Raw genomic sequence first — 17,587 nt, forward strand, 5'->3', positions numbered from 1 at the left:
CTGTTTCTTGTGTGTGCCAACAACATAGGGGGCACATTGAGAGGATGCAAAGTAGTAAATGTAACTCTTTGAAAAATGTTACCAACATAGATAATTAAATAAATTGTGATTTTGACCCAACAATATAAATAAGTGAAGTGTTTATCCAGAGTGTTTTAGTCACTGTGACTCACTGTGGAATCTGGCCATTTATGAATTACTGTTACCAAGATCTGACATTCTTGTTGGAGAAGGCTGAAAAAGTTTCCATGATGCCAAGACAAATGATTCAAGAAGGTGGTATTTAATTTTACCTACAATTGACATTTTTATCCCTAGCCCACTCCGATGCAATATTTGCATTTCATGTTAAATGTAACTCTAATATCTTCTTTACTCATTGGAATTGGCATTCTCACATAAATTAAAGTGCCAAATTCTGAATAGCTCTCACTGAATGTTGACATCACAGATGTCTTTTACAAAAGCAAAAGAAGAGGCTCAGAATAGCAAAGCGTTTTCCCTTTCTACTTGTACTATAAGATGTCTTAAAGCTTTTCAAAAGAAAGGGGGTCCCAAGTGACAGAGCTTTCTCTCTTTCTGCATTTGGTGTGGAGGTGTTATCTATTTATTATTTACTTATTTCGATGTTTTCTGTCCTTAGGTGAACCTTTCACCTTCCCTGCTCAGACTTGGTCTTGGGCAGATCCCAAATGACCTTCGCAGCCCGAGCTCCCCAAGTGCGGAGGCCTGTCTCCTTCCTCTCGTTTCTTCCCCATCTCTCCTTCTTCTAGGAAGTGATCAGTACAATATTTTCTTTCCACGCCCTTCGCAACCTGCAGTTTATTAGCGTGTCTCATTGACCTGAATCTTTTTCAGAGTAACCGTGTTAGTTTGCTAGGACTGCCTTGACAAACTACCACAAATGGCGGCTTGAACAACAGAAATTGATTTCCTCCAGTTCTGGAGGCTGGAAGTCCAAAGTTAAGGCGCCGGCAGGCTTGGTTTCCTCTGAGCCTCTCTCCTTGGCTCTTAGATGGCCGTCTTCTCCCTCTGTTTTCACTATGTGTGTGTGTGTCCTCTAATCTTTTTTTTTCTAAGGGACACCAGTCGTTTTAGATTAGAATCCACCCTAACAACCCCAATTTAACTTAATCACTTGTTTAAAGATCCTTCTCCAAATATAGTTACATTCGGAGGTGTTTGGGGTATGCATGGATTTGGGGGGAACACAATTCAGTTCAAAACAGTAGTCGAATCTGGACGTCATAATACTTGTTGGTTAGAGGCAGGATTCAGTTCTCCACATCCCGTGCTCTCCTTGGAAAGCACTGAGGAACTGCTCGTTACCTTGTGGTGATCAGAGGAGCTACGTAGCCCAACGTCAGAGGCTTGCCCCAAGGCTTATGCCTTCAGTTCAGCCGTGTTCTCGTCACGAAACCTCCGAAAGGCAATAAAATAGATTTATTGAGTGCCTATTATGTACCAAATGCTGTGCCGAGAATTTTACATACGGTTATCTAATTGAATCCTTAAAATAGTCCTGAAAGGACTGCCAGTATTCTCATTTGGGATCTGAGGAGACCGAGGTTTGGAGATATTAAATGATTTGCCCAAGATCCCACAGCAAGTAAACAATGCTGGAATTCAAACCTAGGTCTGCATTCGACTCCAGCACGATGATGTATCCACAGCACCTGTTTTCTTCTCTCTGTAGAAAAAAATGTGTTGTCTGATCACTTATTATAGGTAATCCCCAAATTACCCCATTCTGCAATCTAGTTTTTCACTTTGTATTCTTCTTGGCCAAGTCAAGACTGAGTCAGTAAGCTTTTTTCAGAAGAATATATATTTTTTCTTTTTTACTAACTCCAGGTGGAACTCTATGTGTTTAGAATATTCTCTGCAATGGTTCCCAGAAAAGAAACATTAATATTAATATAATCTTTGTAATCATTTCAAGGTGTTTTGATTACCTATTGCTACATAATCAACTACCTTAAGACTCAGTGGCTTGAAAAAATAATCATCTTCTCTCTCACAATTCTGTGGTTCATTGGGCTTAGTTGTTTGTTCCATGTGATGCTGGCTGGGCCTCAGTCACCCAGCCGTTCAACTGGCTAGACTGTTCAAGATAGCTCATTGACGTGTCTGACGTTTAGGCAGAGGAGAACTACAAGAGGGCTTAGCTGGAACAGCTGAGCTTCTCTCTCCTTCCATGTAGGCTCAGAGCTTCTCCTTCTCCATGTGGAGGTCTCTCCAGCAGAGACACTCGTTACATGGCAGCTCAGGACTGCCAAAAGCCTTTTTAAGGCTTAGGTCAAGAACTGGCGCAATGTCCCTTCCGTCACATTCTCTTGGTTAAAGTGAGTCCTAGGCCAGCGCATATTCAGTGTAGGGGGAATACCCAAGGCCACGAATACTGCATGATGTGACTCATGATGGCCATCGTTGGAGACTAACTGCCACGTAAAGTTTGCTAAAGAAGAGAAGTTGGGGGGGAAAGAAGGCATTAGCTGCATATTAAATATTGAGTGATTTATCAATACAGAATAAATGGAGAAATAGTTTCAAAGCACTTCAGTGCTTTTTCCAAAAAGCAAGGAGTGTTTTTCAGATAATGATATTTAAGTAATATCAGTGCAAGGAACTTATACAAATGCAGCATACATATTTAATCTTTATAGGGAACAATGTCCCCTGGAGACAAATAAGACCTTTTCCTTAGATCGCTGCTATGATGAGAACTCAAAGCCTTTTGTATCAATTAAGAAACATAGTAAGGCACCGATTTCACTAGCACCAGACTCTAAGTCCCTGCTCTTTCTCAGCTACAGTTGACCTGGCTTTGTGCCATGATCAAAGTTGGAGTGGGTCTTTGCTCCTTCTCTGGGTCAGACAATTCTCTTGAAAGAAGGAAGGAAGGAAAGAAGGGAAGGAGTGAGGAAGGAAGGGAGCCACATGAAAAAACAAAACACCTTGTGTAATTCACCAATAACAAGGTGAATTTGTATTCCATTTGGGTTCAACTGGTGTAATCTTTAGCATTTGTTAAGTACTAAGAATTGTTAAATGATATAAATGTACATTATATCACTTACTCAAGTATGATCAATAATCCTCACTCTAAAAAATTAGCTTCCATGGGTTTTTAAATTATTTTTAATTAGATTTTTTGATAAGAAGTATGAAGGCATCCCAGATGGCAGATATGACTTGTGATAAAATATCTTCTCTTGTATATGATTATATGATTTTGCTTTTTATTAATATATTCTTGGGAAGTGTTGTATGTTGCCAGGTAGAGACGTGTTGTTTAGACATAGCATAATTTAGAGGAGGAGTTGGCAAACCAGGGCCCACTAGCCAAATCTGGCCCACTGCCTGGTATTATAATAAAGTTTTATTAGAACACAGCCACACCTGTTCACTTACATAATGTCAATGGCTGCTCTCTAGCTACATCAGCAGAGTTAAGTAGTTGCAACAGAAATTGCATGGCCCACAATGCCTAAAATATTTACTACTCTGTCCCTTAACAGAAAAAGTTTGGTGACTCCTGATTTGGATGATTAGTTTGACCTTTTATCAGTTTTTTTAAGTTCCACAAGAGTTTCTCTTTATTTGTTTTCTGTTTGTTAGTTGATTGGTGGCCTAAAGTAAAGATTCTAAAGTCACAAAGTGCAAAAGTGGGTATGGGAGCAAGAGGGTCCAGGAAGAGCATTATGGGCAAAAGGAATTGCATATCTAGAGACCCAGAAATACAACAGAAAATGAATATTCAGGTAATTATTTTAAATTAGAGTAGCTAGAGTGTAAAATCTGAGTGGAATAAGTAGTCATGGTAGAATTGATGCCAGTGGTTCTGATCGAACTTGGAGCAGTGGACTAGGTCCAGGTTGTGATGGGTTGTGTTTTGTTTTCTAAGTAGGGAAGGAGGTAAGAAAACTCTGGTGGCAGCATAGAGACTGGATTGCAAGAAGGTCAAAAGTAGAGTGGTTAGAAAACTGGTATGTCCCATCTCTAATTGGATTTGTCATAAGCATCTCTAGCTTTAATGTCCAAAATGGATCTCTGTGAACTGGAAATGTTAAACATCAGCATTTTCTGCTATTATTCATCTTTAGGAAATGGCAAGTGCATAAAAAAGAGAAAGAAATATAATTGAGGAAATTGTACAAAATTCTCTCTGGTCTCTTCAGTTCTTAATTTCTGTGACTCTGATTTTCCAAACTATTCAGTTAATTTTCAATTGACCTAACCATAATAGCCAGTATCTAAAAATTTCCCTCAAATTTACTGTTGTGTTACAGTTGATTCAAAGAGCAGTTGTGATCAGAAAGGTCATTCCATGCTTACAAAGTGCCTCTGAAAAATCCCCTTAGGAAATATCATAGGCAGTTTTCAGAGTGGTGTTTTTTCGTTTTTTGGTTTTCGTTTTTTTTTCAAAATCAGCTCAAGTGTATCCTGCTAAAGGTAGATCATTTCCATCTGTGCTAAGGCCGTCATAGGTCCTAGGCGGTGGCCATGGTGCCTGCACTGAAGAAAACACTCTGAGGCTGACACTAATTAGCTCCCTTGGTAATGGTTTCATCTAAAAGGGTAAGGCTTCAGAACGTCAATGAAGATCTCATCCTAGACTCTTCCAGGTTGAGAATGAGCTCCTGCTCAAATGCCCAGGCTGATGAAGTGGGAGGAAGTTGACAGACCCAGGACAGATGGTTCTGAATCCTCACATAGGGAAGATTTTCTTTCTGTTTGATCTGACTTCACTCTTTTTAAACATTAATTCTGGATGTTTTAGGAATCTTTATTGGAGGTGCCTACACTGGACATATGTGTTTAGCATAAAGGAGAATAGCAGTGGAGAACAGCACACATAACCCAGAACCCCAACTGCGCTACTGCTGTTGTGCTCCGCTTAGCAGGTGGTCAAAGGCGCAACACATACAGTTGAAATTAGATTGCCAGGACTCAGATCCTAACTCTGCTTCTTACTAGCTATGGGACCAAGCCTCAGTTTCCTAAACTGTCACACAGAGATCATAATCATGGGTCAGTGAGTATTAAATGAGATAGTGAATGCAAAGCGTTTAGAACAGTGCTGTCGTTGTCACCATTACTGTCATGGTTATTACTGTTATTCATATCCCTTAAGAATTTGGTTGCTAGGAACAGAAGTGCCAAAAATAGAACAAATTAGAGGTTTTCTTATCATGAAACAAGAAGTGAGGAGGTAGCCGTGACAGGCTTTGGCTCAGCAGCTCAAGAATTCAGGCCTGTAATCTCTGTGGTAATCTTGGCCTTTTCCTCGTAATTGCCTCTTAGTTCCAAGGTAGCTACTCTGTCTCTACCATCAGATGCTCATTCCAGGCAGAAAGAACTGAAGCGTAAAGGGCAAAAGGATGTTCCGAGCTGAGCGTGCGTGCTTTTAAGGGGCTTTCCTGTAAGCCCTACCCAATGGCTTTTGCATATATGACGTTGGTCAGAAACTGGTCCCAGTCCTGCCCCCCCCCATGCCTGTAACAGAGGCTGTACACTTTGTTACCCCCACAGAATCAAAATTCTCTTTCTAGAGGAAAAGGGAGAATGAGCATTGGGTGGGCACTGGCCATCTCTGCCACATTATTTTCAGTGTTGTTGTTCCTTTCGTTACTGTTGTTACCTTGAGACACTGTCACCTTTCTCTACTGTAAAGTTCCCAAAGACAGAATCCCCCAAAAGAGGACATCTCCCTGTTTTAAATCGCTTCTTGAATCTGTCAACATTAATCTTGAAAATAGCACCAGAGGAGTATGCCAGTAGTACAGTCACCTATATTAATTGGTTGGGTTCTGTTTTAGCCTTTGACATTACTGTTCTGTTCTAAGTAGTTTAAGAGAGTATGAAACATTAATTTAAATACATTATCTAGACTTTTGATGAGGCCAAAGCAGAAATATACCATTCAAAATAAGGCTAGAAACTAAGAACCAAGCTACTCTAACTGGAATCTTTAAACTGATAAGGCTTTAAATAATTCGTTGTTTTATGCTATTCCAGAAACTTAAAGAACTTTTGGAGTTTTTATGGGCCACTGATATTCTTGTTTGAAAATAAATTATTTTCTTTCTTCTTCTTCTTCTTCTTCTTCTTCTTCTTCTTCTTTTTTTTTTTTTTGCTGAGGAAGATTGACCCTGAGCTAACATCTGTTGCAATCTTCATCTTTTTGCTTGAGGTAGATTCACTCTGAGCTAACATCTGTGCCAGTCTTCCTCTATTTTGTATGTGGGTTGCCACCACAGCATGGCAGCCAACGAGTCGTGTAGGTCTGCACCCAGGAACTGAACCCAGGCTGCCGAAGCAGAGCACACTGAACCTAACCACTAAGCCACAAGGCCAGCCCCCCAAATAAATTAATTCATGATAGAAAAAGTATTTGTCTGAAGCATTTCTCTGTCCTACTTGTTTCTTTCTGGAAGCCTTATTCACTTTCCTTTTTTAATAGGAATGTAGCCACTCATTTCTTACCCTCCTGAAATCCTCTCCAGTGCTTTACTGCCCTAAATTGTTCATTGCAAACCAGCCATGGCCTTTGCTGGCCTAGGGACAGAGTCCTTTCCATTCTGTTCATGAATGTAAGTGTTTGTTGTTGTATCAGCATCATTGGCAGAAGGCAGTGATGGAGATTGGGCAAGAAGCCTCTTTTTAATCTGAGGCCAACTTGGGGAGAGTGAGTGATAGAGTGTGAAAAGGAAGAGAAAGAGAGAGCACATGCTGCAGACATTTCATCATCAAGTATTTGTGGTTTGTTGTGTGTGAGGAATTCTAGAGTGTAGGAAGACCTAAAAAAGGCATCCCTCGCCTTGCAGGGTAACATCCTTTGCCCTGAAGCTCTGAAAGAAAGGGCATTTCAAGCGGTGAAGTCCTTCCTCTGCTGTTGGGCCTCAGGAAAGAAAGAGTGACTGGAGACAAAAGCCTCTGCTTCTAGTGGGCTGTACTGTCAGGCTTCGTGAAAGCCAAGCAATGAAGATTTGATGTAAGACGGTGCAAAACAGAGGGCCAGTGGAGGTCTTGAGCTGGGGAGCAGTCAGTGTGCAGGGAGGCTGTGTCCGCTTCAGAGACTGCCCCGGGCACTGACAGTGGCGGTGGGTGGAGCACAGGCTGGGAGCCTCCCTGTCTTCTTCGTGTTCGCTGGCGACTCATCTCTGTCTCCTTCTGCAGCCGTCTCCCAAGCTGCTATCTACCCACCCGAGTGCTGGCCACCTCAGCCCAGGGTCATTGTCTCAATTAACCTTACCTGTGCGACAAACTCTAAATACGTAATGAGAAGCTTGAAATTTCACTTACGTATATTTAGCCTAGGATAACTTTTTTTGCTAGTAACAGTGAAGAATTTTATAGAAAATATGGCAGTTGGCTTTAATAACATTGTTAGCAAAGATTAAGAAAATTCCTTCAACATCTTCCTCAAATTGTCCCTCAAAAGATATTATCAACATATAATTCTAACCACTTCGACCCCTTAAATCTTTGGATGTAAGGCAGTCATTTTTTCTTAAGTCTTAAATTACCTCAACATTTACCGCTCAGTTTCTTTCTGGATTTAAGTGAAAAAGTCCATCCCAACTGATCCTCTCATTATCTAATAAATTCTGATTATATATTCTCTCAACTTTTATCTCCTTTAAGAGCTTTTTTCACTTTTCTAATATGGCTTTATAAAAGCAATGTCCCAAGGGCTGGCCTGGTGGCGCAGTGGTTAAGTTCGCATGCTCCGCTTTGGCAGCACAGGGTTCGCCAGTTTGGATCCGAGGTGTGGACCTACACACCACCTGTCAAGCCATGCTGTGAGAGGCATCCCACATATAAAGTAGAGGAAGATGGGCATGGATCTTAGCTCAGGGCCAATCTTTCTCAGGAAGAAGAAGAAGAGGATTAGCAGATGTTAGCTCAAGGGATAATCTTCCTCAAAAAAAAATTAATTAAAAAAAAATAAAAGCAACATCCGGTCTTCTAAATAATTTTAGTTACTATTTTCTAATTTCTAATTTGATTATTTTCATCTTAGAGCTTTTCTAACTGAAATGCGTATGAAGTATAGCAACAAGAACTTCCAAAGAAACAAATACACTGTGGGTTTTTAAAAAAGGGTACTATAGGGGCTGGCCACTGTAGGTGGCATAGTGGTTAGGTTCACATGTTCCACTTCATTGGTCCAGGGTTTGCAGGTTCAGATCCTGGGTGCAAACCTGCACACTGCTCATCAAGCCATGCTGTGGTGGTGTCCCACATACAAAATAGAGGAGGATTGGCAATGGATGTTAGCTCAGTGACAATCTTCCTCACCAAAAAAAAAAGGGGGGGGTGGGGTACTGTAATTCCTTGTATTTTCCCTAATTTCCAGTATCTTTTATGAGGTCAGTCTACAGTGAGGGCCTCCCAGACAGCAATTGTCCCTTAGGCCCAAGTCTTTAGGGCACCATCAGGACATACTCCAAGATCCCTTCCCTGAGTCACTGTTTATTGTTTATCAAACTCTTTCTGTGAGCCTGCTTTTGTTTCTTTCTTGTGAATACCCAAGATGACCCTGTTGAAGTTCACTGTCTCCTTTGTTTGCCCACATTCCCCATTTCGTTGTGTGAGGCCTCACCCTTCACCTTGGCACATCATTCATGTTGAGGGCCCCTGGTACTAGCCAGAGCCAAGTTAACTGGAGATTTCTCTCTTTCCTTCAGATCACTTATGGCAATATCAGGTGGGCTTGGTTCCAGCCCCGATTTCTGGGCACCTACTAACTCTATCTGGGGTAGTGGTTTGCAGTACCAGTGAACATCACAAGTATCTGTGGAGCCATTTGAAAATGCAGGCGTCTAGAACCTTCCCAAGACCTCATGAATCGGAATCCACGTGGATGGGGTCCAAGCTTCTATTTGTTGTTTTTTAGAGCTCAGGGGGTGATTCTGATGTACAACCAGATTGAAAATAAGTAATCTTAAGAATTGATCATTCTGTTTACATTTTCTTTTTATATTTGAAGGCATTTTTTTTTTTAATTTTAAGGACCGAATATGTTCCCTGTCGAAAACCTTTCCTCTGTAGTGAGTCGGCAAAAGTAAATTCCTAGCATGAAGTGTCCAGTTCACCTGAATTCTCTCCCCTGCTTGCCTGACACTCCCAGGTGAGCCCTTAGCTGCACTGTCACTGGCTTGTGGCAGAGCCCATCTGAGCTGCATCGTGAAAGTTTATGATTTGTACAATGTGCTGCAACTTTATAAGTCCACTCATAAACTTACACGCTCCATCATCCCAATGAAGTAGCTTTTATTATCCTGGATTTTCAGATTAGGAAACACTAAGAGAGTTTACGTGACTTGCCTAAGAACACTAAGAAATAGTGGCTAGAATCAGACTCGTATCTTCCAAGTCCACGTTCAATACTCTTTCACTATCCTGTGCTATTCTTCCTACTGGTTAATATTTTTATCATTTTATTTTTAAATAATTTCAGACTTAAAGAAAAATTGCAACAATAGTACAAAGAATTTCCACAAACCCTTTACCCACATTCTCCAAATATTAATGTCTTACTACATTACTTAATCGTCCTCTCTTCTCTCTCTTTCTTTGTGTATGTGTTAATTTAACTGTTTATTACGTATATATATATTTGACAGTAAATTACAGACGTGATTCCCTTTGGCCTCTCAATTCTTCACTGTATGTTTCTTCAAACACAGATATTCTCCTCCATCACCACAGAACAATGATTAGAAGTCTCGAAATTAATACAGTACTACTGTCTATGTACAGACAACTAAATCTCACCAGATTTATCCACAAATGTCTTTTGTAGCAAAAGAAGAAAAATATTTCTGGTCTAGGATCCATGCAAGGATCACATGCTGCATTTGGTTGTGTCTCTTTACTGTCTTTGTCTTTGAAGGTCCTCAGCTGCCTTTGTTGTTCATGACCAGATTAATTATGTAGGCTCTCCTCTGACAGGCAGGAATTGCCCCAGCAGTTTTGGCTCTCAGATCATGATGGAATTGCTTAGAAACCCATGGCTTCACTGACATACAGCAGGACGGGCCACAGCATTGCGAAAATATTGGAGAACCAACAATAATGATATTTATTACGTAGGATTTACTATATGCTGGGCACTGTTTTAAACGCTTTCCATATATTAACTATTTAATCTTCATAACAACTTTATATAATAGGTATTATTATATTATAGCCGTGGAATCTGAGAAACAGATAAGTAACTTACTCAGGGTCATCCAGCCAGGAAATGGCAAGGCCAGGAGTCAAAACCCTACAGCCAGGCTCCCTCCCTAGTGTGAGCATTAACCAGCATAGGCAGAACCTGAGGCACTAAACAGAGTTGTGTGTCCTTAGGCGAGTTATTAACTCTAGAAACGTCAGTCTCATCAACTGAAAAATAGGACTAATAATATCTACTTCATAACGTTAGTTGTAACGAGTACACAAGATAATCTATTAAAGCATTTAATATGTTGCAAGGACTCCATTTTTTTTTAAGACTAAGTAAAATTTTAAATGTAAACATTGAAAAATTATGCGTGACTCCCACTGAGATATAGCAGCTCTCAGAGAGTACTTCTGTAATCATTGGGGGCGGGGAGGAGAAGGGAACAGAAGCAACAGACATCTATTTTTTAGGTTTTTTGAGGGGCTAATTACAACCAAAACCACCTTCAAGGCGGAAGAAGCCAAACAATGATGAGTCACGAAACACAATTTTAGAATGAACTTCTGGGAAGGACTCCTGTGTCTTTGGTTCTATTAGAAAAGAGGTATGTATTTCCCCTCAAGAGGAAGGGCAGCACCCTTCTGACCAGCAGCATTCTGGGTGGAGGAGTAATTACCTTCCAGCTTTAAAAAGAGCGCTGTTTTCATATGTAGGTGGCAGTAAGAAAATCAAGAGGTCTTTAAAAGAGAACTCTGAGGACACTGAGTTTACAGAATTACTGAAATATATAGTCATTTTCATATGAAGTTCTCATTTTATCTTAAAACATTTCAAATGTGGCTTCTGAACCTATGGAGAAGATAAACGTATCTGCAGGAGATAGTCGTATGACTAAGTTCAGCTTTATCTTTTGTAGGTTGTGAGTAGATTTGAGGGGGCACGTCTGCAGCCCGAGGGCTTTCTGGGCTCTCCACTGCTAGAGCAGACAAGGATAGAGTTTCCTTCTCCTTTCTATCAAGGCTTGAAGGTTTCTTTTGAGCCCTTCCTTCTGGAGACCTGTGGACTTCCTCCAGCTACCACCTCTTTCCTCACAAGTGTCCACTTCTGAGCTCCTTATTTTGGGAGCCAAAAATAAGCAGTCACTTGGAGAGGGAGGACAAAGAGGCAGAGGGACTCAGCAAAAGTTCAGAAAGGACTCAGGCTCCCGTGTGCACAGCCTCTGCAGCCGTCCCCGCAGCTCAGCCCTCTGCTCCTCGCCCGCTCGAGGCTGGGGCGTGCAGGCTTGGGCCTCTGTTCCTCTCCCGGCAGGTCCGCCAGCTCTCATCGTCCATAGCCTGCCTCAACCTGCATCTTCCCCGACCCACCAGCTCTCACGATAGACCTGTTCATTGCTTGTTTTAAAAGCAGCCTTTTCAACCACATTGTCCACTCAGCCAACAGGAAAAGCAAAAGTAGCCCTAGTGTAGAGGCCTATGGCTGTAAGCAGAACTGGTGCAGAGCGGAAATGTGGGGCCCCTTGTTCAAAGATTAAGAACTTCAAGAGGGAGACAGCGGACGTTAAATGGGCATGTGGCCCTGTGCAGCAGCACAGCTAACATGCCAATAAAGCCATCCTTGGCTGCAAGGGGCACAAGGAAGGTGAAAGTTGCTTCTCTACTGAATAAGCTGGATATATTTAAAAATCAATATCATATTAGTGGAATACTAACAAAATTGTACCTCAGTCAACTTCAGATTGACTAGATTTTATCTGAAACTCTATGGCACAGGTACTGGAACTCCATGACAGTGGGATAAATTCTGTGAATGATCCAGCACATCTATACTCTGATTTAAAAGGAAAAAAAATAACTCTACAGGTGTTTTTGATGTTCAACCAACATTAAGAACCACTGGCAAACAGATGTCTGCGTTCCACCTGCAAAGAGTCTGATTTGGTTGTCTGTGGTGGAGCCCGGGCATCAGCAGTGCAAGCTCCACTGGAGACTCTGATACCAAGCCAGACTTAATAAAACGCGCAGAGCTTGCATGCTAGCTGCGTACACCAGAAGTTCCACTGGGGAAGTGGTAGACAGGACTAGAATCACTAGCAGCATCGCGACCCATTTTTGCTCTGCAGTGTACTCAGAGCAAAGATGAGAGATTCTCTGGAAGCTTTTCTTGAGTCTATACTTGAAGCAATTATTAAAAATTTACATGTATTTGAATCCCATTGTTACGGAATTTGCAGTAATTTAGAGAGTCATCTGCAAATACAGAGTCTACTCGAGGGGAGATCACAGAGCCAGTGTGGCTTACCGTTGGAAGATACAGGTTGGAGTTCCAGTCCTGCCGACTTAGCAAGTTCCCCACTTATTATATAGGGAAGTCAGGGGACCTCTGAGCCTCAGGCTCCTGATCTGGACTGAGATGAGGGGACCAACTTCACAGTGCTGTTGGGAAGGAGATGAGTTTACATATGAAATGAATGTAAGCTGTTGTTCTTATTTAAATCTAACAGTGACAGAGAACAAACCTTCAGGTTAGTAACGTATCTTTACCCATCACGTTAGCATAGCAATTGTATATTCGGCTAAAATGTGCTGTTCCTCCATCTATGTCAAATCATTTCATCCTCAGAATTCAAGTTAAATGTTAATCGCTTAATGAAATATTTTGTGTCCCCGCTGGCAGTTAATTATTTCTGCTTATACCTTAGCACACTGTAGTGATTTTATTTGATTGCACAGCTTTTCCTCCTTCTAGGCTATGAGATTTCTGAGGACTAGGTCTGACCCGACACTGACTTCTGGATGGGATGTGCTCAGTATGTTAGTTAAGTGAATGCGGGCAGAAGGAGGAGAAAGGAATCAAGTATAGGTGAGAATAGTTTAGGCCATTTAAGATATTTAGCAGTGTGAAGGAAGGAATTACAGGAGAACAGGAACCTTGTCTGTATGGACATTCCCCTCCACCAGTTCACAGTCAGCGCTGGGCACGTTCCAGGTGGCTCAGGAGAAATTTGTGAATGAAAGGAACGAAGAAAGGTCAGCTTCAGACAAAGGTTTCTGTTGCATGGACTTCTCCTCATGCTATATTTCATTTTCTGTTGCACAACCCGCAGTGTCTGTTAGCTGTGTGCTATTCCCTCTCCCAGAGGCTCCAGGGCAGAACCATCAGGCCCTCCCCAAGGCCTGCGCCTCACCCCTGGTCATTTACAACCCCTGCTCCTTATCAAAAGGAATGGATCCTACTTCGCCTTCTGCAGGACTGTCTCATGCTTCCCCATCACTCGCTAGTGTAATAACCATAAATCCCTGTAACAAATTATGGGCACTAAAGGGCCACCTTTCGCAGGAATGAAATATTTGATCCCTAAAGCACCTAAACCAAAGGACCAATCCAATAATGACTATATCAGGGACGGCGGCTGGCTGAATCGGGGGGTCTCAGATTCCCCCATGCCGCCTCCCGTCTGGTCTGCATAGGACCAACACGAGAGGAAGACATGCACCTCCTTGGAAAAGGTAGCTCTTTGCAGACTGCTTGTAAGAGTCCTGATTTTATGAAAACCCAGTTTTTGAAAGACTTTGTGATGAACCAAGCTGGAGAGAGTACGTCACAGTTTTATTACAATATGGGCCTTTTCTTAGGGTATGGGATTCATTTGTTGCCAGGAGCCGCCCACCAGTCAGCTAAGCCTCTACCCAAGGACAACGGTCCGGGAGAGAGATGAGGGAACGCACGGCGGACCCTCAGAAGATGGCAGTCGGCCGCTCCTGATCCTACTCATGCTACTAATCTTAGCAGTATTGCTCTCGCTGTTCTTTTTCTGTACATGGGATATCTTGGGGAAAATCTCTCCAAGCAGGGGAAAGAAGCTGATGTAACCTGGCCTTCTAGGGAAGGTTCAGGGCAACAGCAGCCTGAAGGGAAAAAACCTTCTGACCCCATCCTGGAGAGGCGGTAAGGGAATTTGGACAGCCCTCAAGGAGGAAGCCTTCTAATAATCAGCCTCAAAAGAGAACATTCCCTCCTCAGGTCCTTCTAGGAGGTAGATATTATCCTAGGCCTGTTAGGACAGGAGGTAAATGGTGGCACCCACCCAGGAGCAGAGGCATGCAAAAACTACCCCTTCCTAAGGCAACTCACGATCCTGATAAAGTTGCAGAAAAATATCATAATATATTGACACAGGGGAACTGGGATTATGATGAGGATTGGGAACCCTATAAAATAGTTAATGGTAAAAGAGAAACCCCAAGCACTGTGCCTGTGTGGCTTTCGATCAGACGGAGCTGGGCGCCTGTGTGTATTTGGTCCCCTTACACTTTGCAGTACTTCTGCTTTCGTTAATTTGTGGCTAAATAAAATAGCAGGATTCTGTAGTCAGAGTCAGTACCTTAATGAGATCCTTAATCTCTGGGAGAAAAATACGAATTAAAACATGAACTAGAGGCTGGCCCCATGGCTGAGTGGTAAGTTTGCGCACTCCGCTTTGGCAGCCTGGGGTTTCACCAGTTCAGATCCTGGGCGTGGACCTAGCACCACGTGTCAAGCCACACTGAGGTGGTGTCCCACATGGCAAAGCCAGAAGGACCCACAACTAGAACATACAACTATGTGCTGGGGGCCGGGGAGAAGAAAAAGAAAAGGGAAAATTGGCTCAGGTGCCAATCTTAAAAAAAAAAAAACATGAACCAAGGTATCTGCCTTTGAGGGCTACCCCTCTTTGTTTCACACTAGGTAGGATATAGGTGCTAACTGCAGCCATCACTTGGGAGAATAACAGGCTCAACTTTCTCCTTATTTCCTGGTCATCTTTCCCACTGCAGAGCCTAGAGGAGAGCAGGTGACATGTCTGGTTAGTACTAGCCCCTCCTAAGGAAGACAAGAGAGTCACATTTTCTCTGTTACATTTGAAACCAAGATCACTCTACTCACTCAATTCACTTTGTTCTTGAACACTCTTGGATGGTTTCCCTCTGTAGTCATAAGGTCCTTCATCCTGGATTTTCAAAGTAACCTCACTTAGTTCTCCTCCATGTGCCAAATGTACACTGATAATGAAATGTTACTAATCCTTTAAGAAGCCGGGAATTTGAGCTATCTTTGGACTTTGAAAGATTTTGAAAACTGGGTTTTGGTCTCTGCTCACTGATAATGTTTTCAATTTGGAGTTGGAGCAGCTCCCTCTGGTAATAAGAACAGCTTGAGTAGGCAGGCATGTTACCGTTCTAAAAGAGTTCAAATGAGATTTGCCCGAACAAGTACGGGAGAAAACCGTGGCTTCTGTTAATGCCGTGCCTTTTGGGCAGAGCTTCCTGAATTACAGTCAGCCATTTTTCACTTTCATGATTTCTACCATATCTGAGTACCATCTGAAATTTTATTTCCTATTTTTCTTTAAATCCATTCAGTTATACTTGAATAAATTTATTTTACTGCCATAAAACTAGTATTACTTGTCCTTAATTGAAGGTAATAAAATAAATGCAATGAAAATAAGTTATTAAATCCTAGCTAGATAAGACCGCTTGCCACAGGTTCTGAGCCTAAGGCCCGTTTCCCATGGGCTGAAGATATACTAGCGCCACACTGAAGCGTTCCTTCAGGGAAAATACGGTGAATGGAGAAGGAAGTGAAGAAAGAGCCACTCTTCCTCTAATGCTTTTGATTCCAAGTGGTACTCAGCCCATCTTTGGGAAACACTGCCTTGGACAAACTCATTCCCTTTCTATTCTGTGTGAGAAATTAAGTATTTGATTGACTGGACTTGTGTGAGAACCGCTTTCCAGGATGCGATAAGAACACCTCAAATGAGGTAGATGGCACTCTCCCTACACCCAAGAAATGTGCCACCTGACAAGGGATGGAGTAAACTGAGAAGAGAAAGACACGATAAATGCATAGAAGCGAGAGTTCCAGAAACATGCAGGTACTTAACAGAATGTGAGCCACAGGGGAAAGAAGACAGATTTGTGTGTTCTGTTCACTCGAGGATCTTTCCCTAGCTGTTAGAAGTGCTTGGCACAGAGCAGGCCGTGAACAAGTCTCTATGGAGCCACAGAGTACGAACCCCATCCCCATCTCCTAGTGGTGCTATACCCCAGGGATCACATGTGGGGCTGGACTGGCACAGTCTGGAGAGGTTACGGAGAAGAAGGATTTGGACAGAATCTTGAAGGAATTGCTAGGCAGGGAGCACACACACGTACACATGCTCACACGCACACAGTGGCTCAGGACAGAAGGTACAGGGTACACAGGACGCAGGGGTTACATTTGTCTGACCAAGTTTGTGACCTGCGAACAGCCTCCAAAATGTGAACTATCCTCCAAGTTGAATGAATGCTCCCCTTTCCCCAGACCTAAAGCCATTCCCCTCGTTCTCAAACCTTATACACAAAGACTCAGGTACACCCTGCAAAATGAGCTGATGTTCCAGCAAGACAAACCATCTTGTGTTAGAGGAATGATGCCTTCTATTTCTATAAGCCATGGGTTACTTTTGGAGAAGCCAGCTTTCTGTAGGTATGTTGTTAGTTTATTGATTTTGCTGTATTTCCTCAGTTGGTAAGGCGGGCTCCTAAAAACTGCAGCTCAGCATTTGCTGTTTTTTTTAAAAGGACTCATTGTTCTTCTAGTATTAATTTGCCATCCCACGACCTGCTGCTCTAGAGATAGCAGTCTCAGCAATGTTTTTAAAGAATAAACAAGAGAAGAGATGAGCAGGATTAGGAATTTGGGGCAGTAAGGTGAGAATCAGGCTGTTACTGCTATTTCTGAATTAGCTGTGCCGTCAGAGACATGGCCCTGGGCCTCGAGGTCTCTCTGTCCGCAAGAGGGGAGCAGCACTTCAGCCTTACCCCGAGGGGCGCTTCAGGACCGCTCTGAGGCGGGAAGGAGTCACTCGAGCTCTAGCTACACAGACTTTGTGTGACAGGCTCTCCGTTTCCAGAAAAATGATGCCATGGTCTTAGTTTGGGAATTTCCCGTGTTGGTTAAGTGATACTAAATCTTCAGCTTGCTTATACCTGAAGATTGTTTTTCACAAAGCTCATTTTTGTCTTCGTTCACACTGAGGCTAATCTTTAAATATGGCTAAATAAGGACTTAAGCCAAACCGTGAACCAAAAAGCTAGGTATGAACCTTCTTAATTTACTGAACCTCAAACCTAACCTCATTTTTTTACACTGAACTACTAACAACAGCTTTGACTTTTTTTTTTTAAACAGACATACCTAGTGAAGCAGCACTGCAAAATATTTCTAAACTTGAACTTTAAACTAAAGCTTCATTTGTTGAGTCTCCGCCTCCCATTCGCCAGTCTCTTTGGGAAGGGCCGTCTTTGGTGTTCCAGTCTGTGGCCAGTCCAGACCCAGCTCTCGGCCTCTGGTAGGTGGAAAAGGCCAAACTTCCATAGGAAC

At 42.4% G+C, this 17,587-nt stretch overlaps 1 protein-coding gene and 1 long non-coding RNA gene across 3 annotated transcripts in view; one reads left to right on the top strand and one right to left on the bottom strand.

Annotated features, from left to right (window-relative positions):
* Nucleotides 1-17,587, top strand: part of NME7 (NME/NM23 family member 7) — a 227,262-nt gene that overhangs the window by 209,362 nt on the left and 313 nt on the right. The gene's annotated exons all lie outside the window — the stretch shown is intronic.
* On the bottom strand, nucleotides 1,426-13,208 carry LOC139041996 (uncharacterized). The gene is made up of 3 exons (XR_011498158.1): nucleotides 13,105-13,208; nucleotides 12,476-12,609; nucleotides 1,426-1,690 (listed from the first exon to the last, which is right to left on the bottom strand). It is a non-coding gene; the product is annotated as an uncharacterized lncRNA (long non-coding RNA).

This window comes from Equus asinus, chromosome 25, assembly GCF_041296235.1.
Source record: "Equus asinus isolate D_3611 breed Donkey chromosome 25, EquAss-T2T_v2, whole genome shotgun sequence".
NCBI lineage: Eukaryota > Metazoa > Chordata > Mammalia > Perissodactyla > Equidae > Equus > Equus asinus.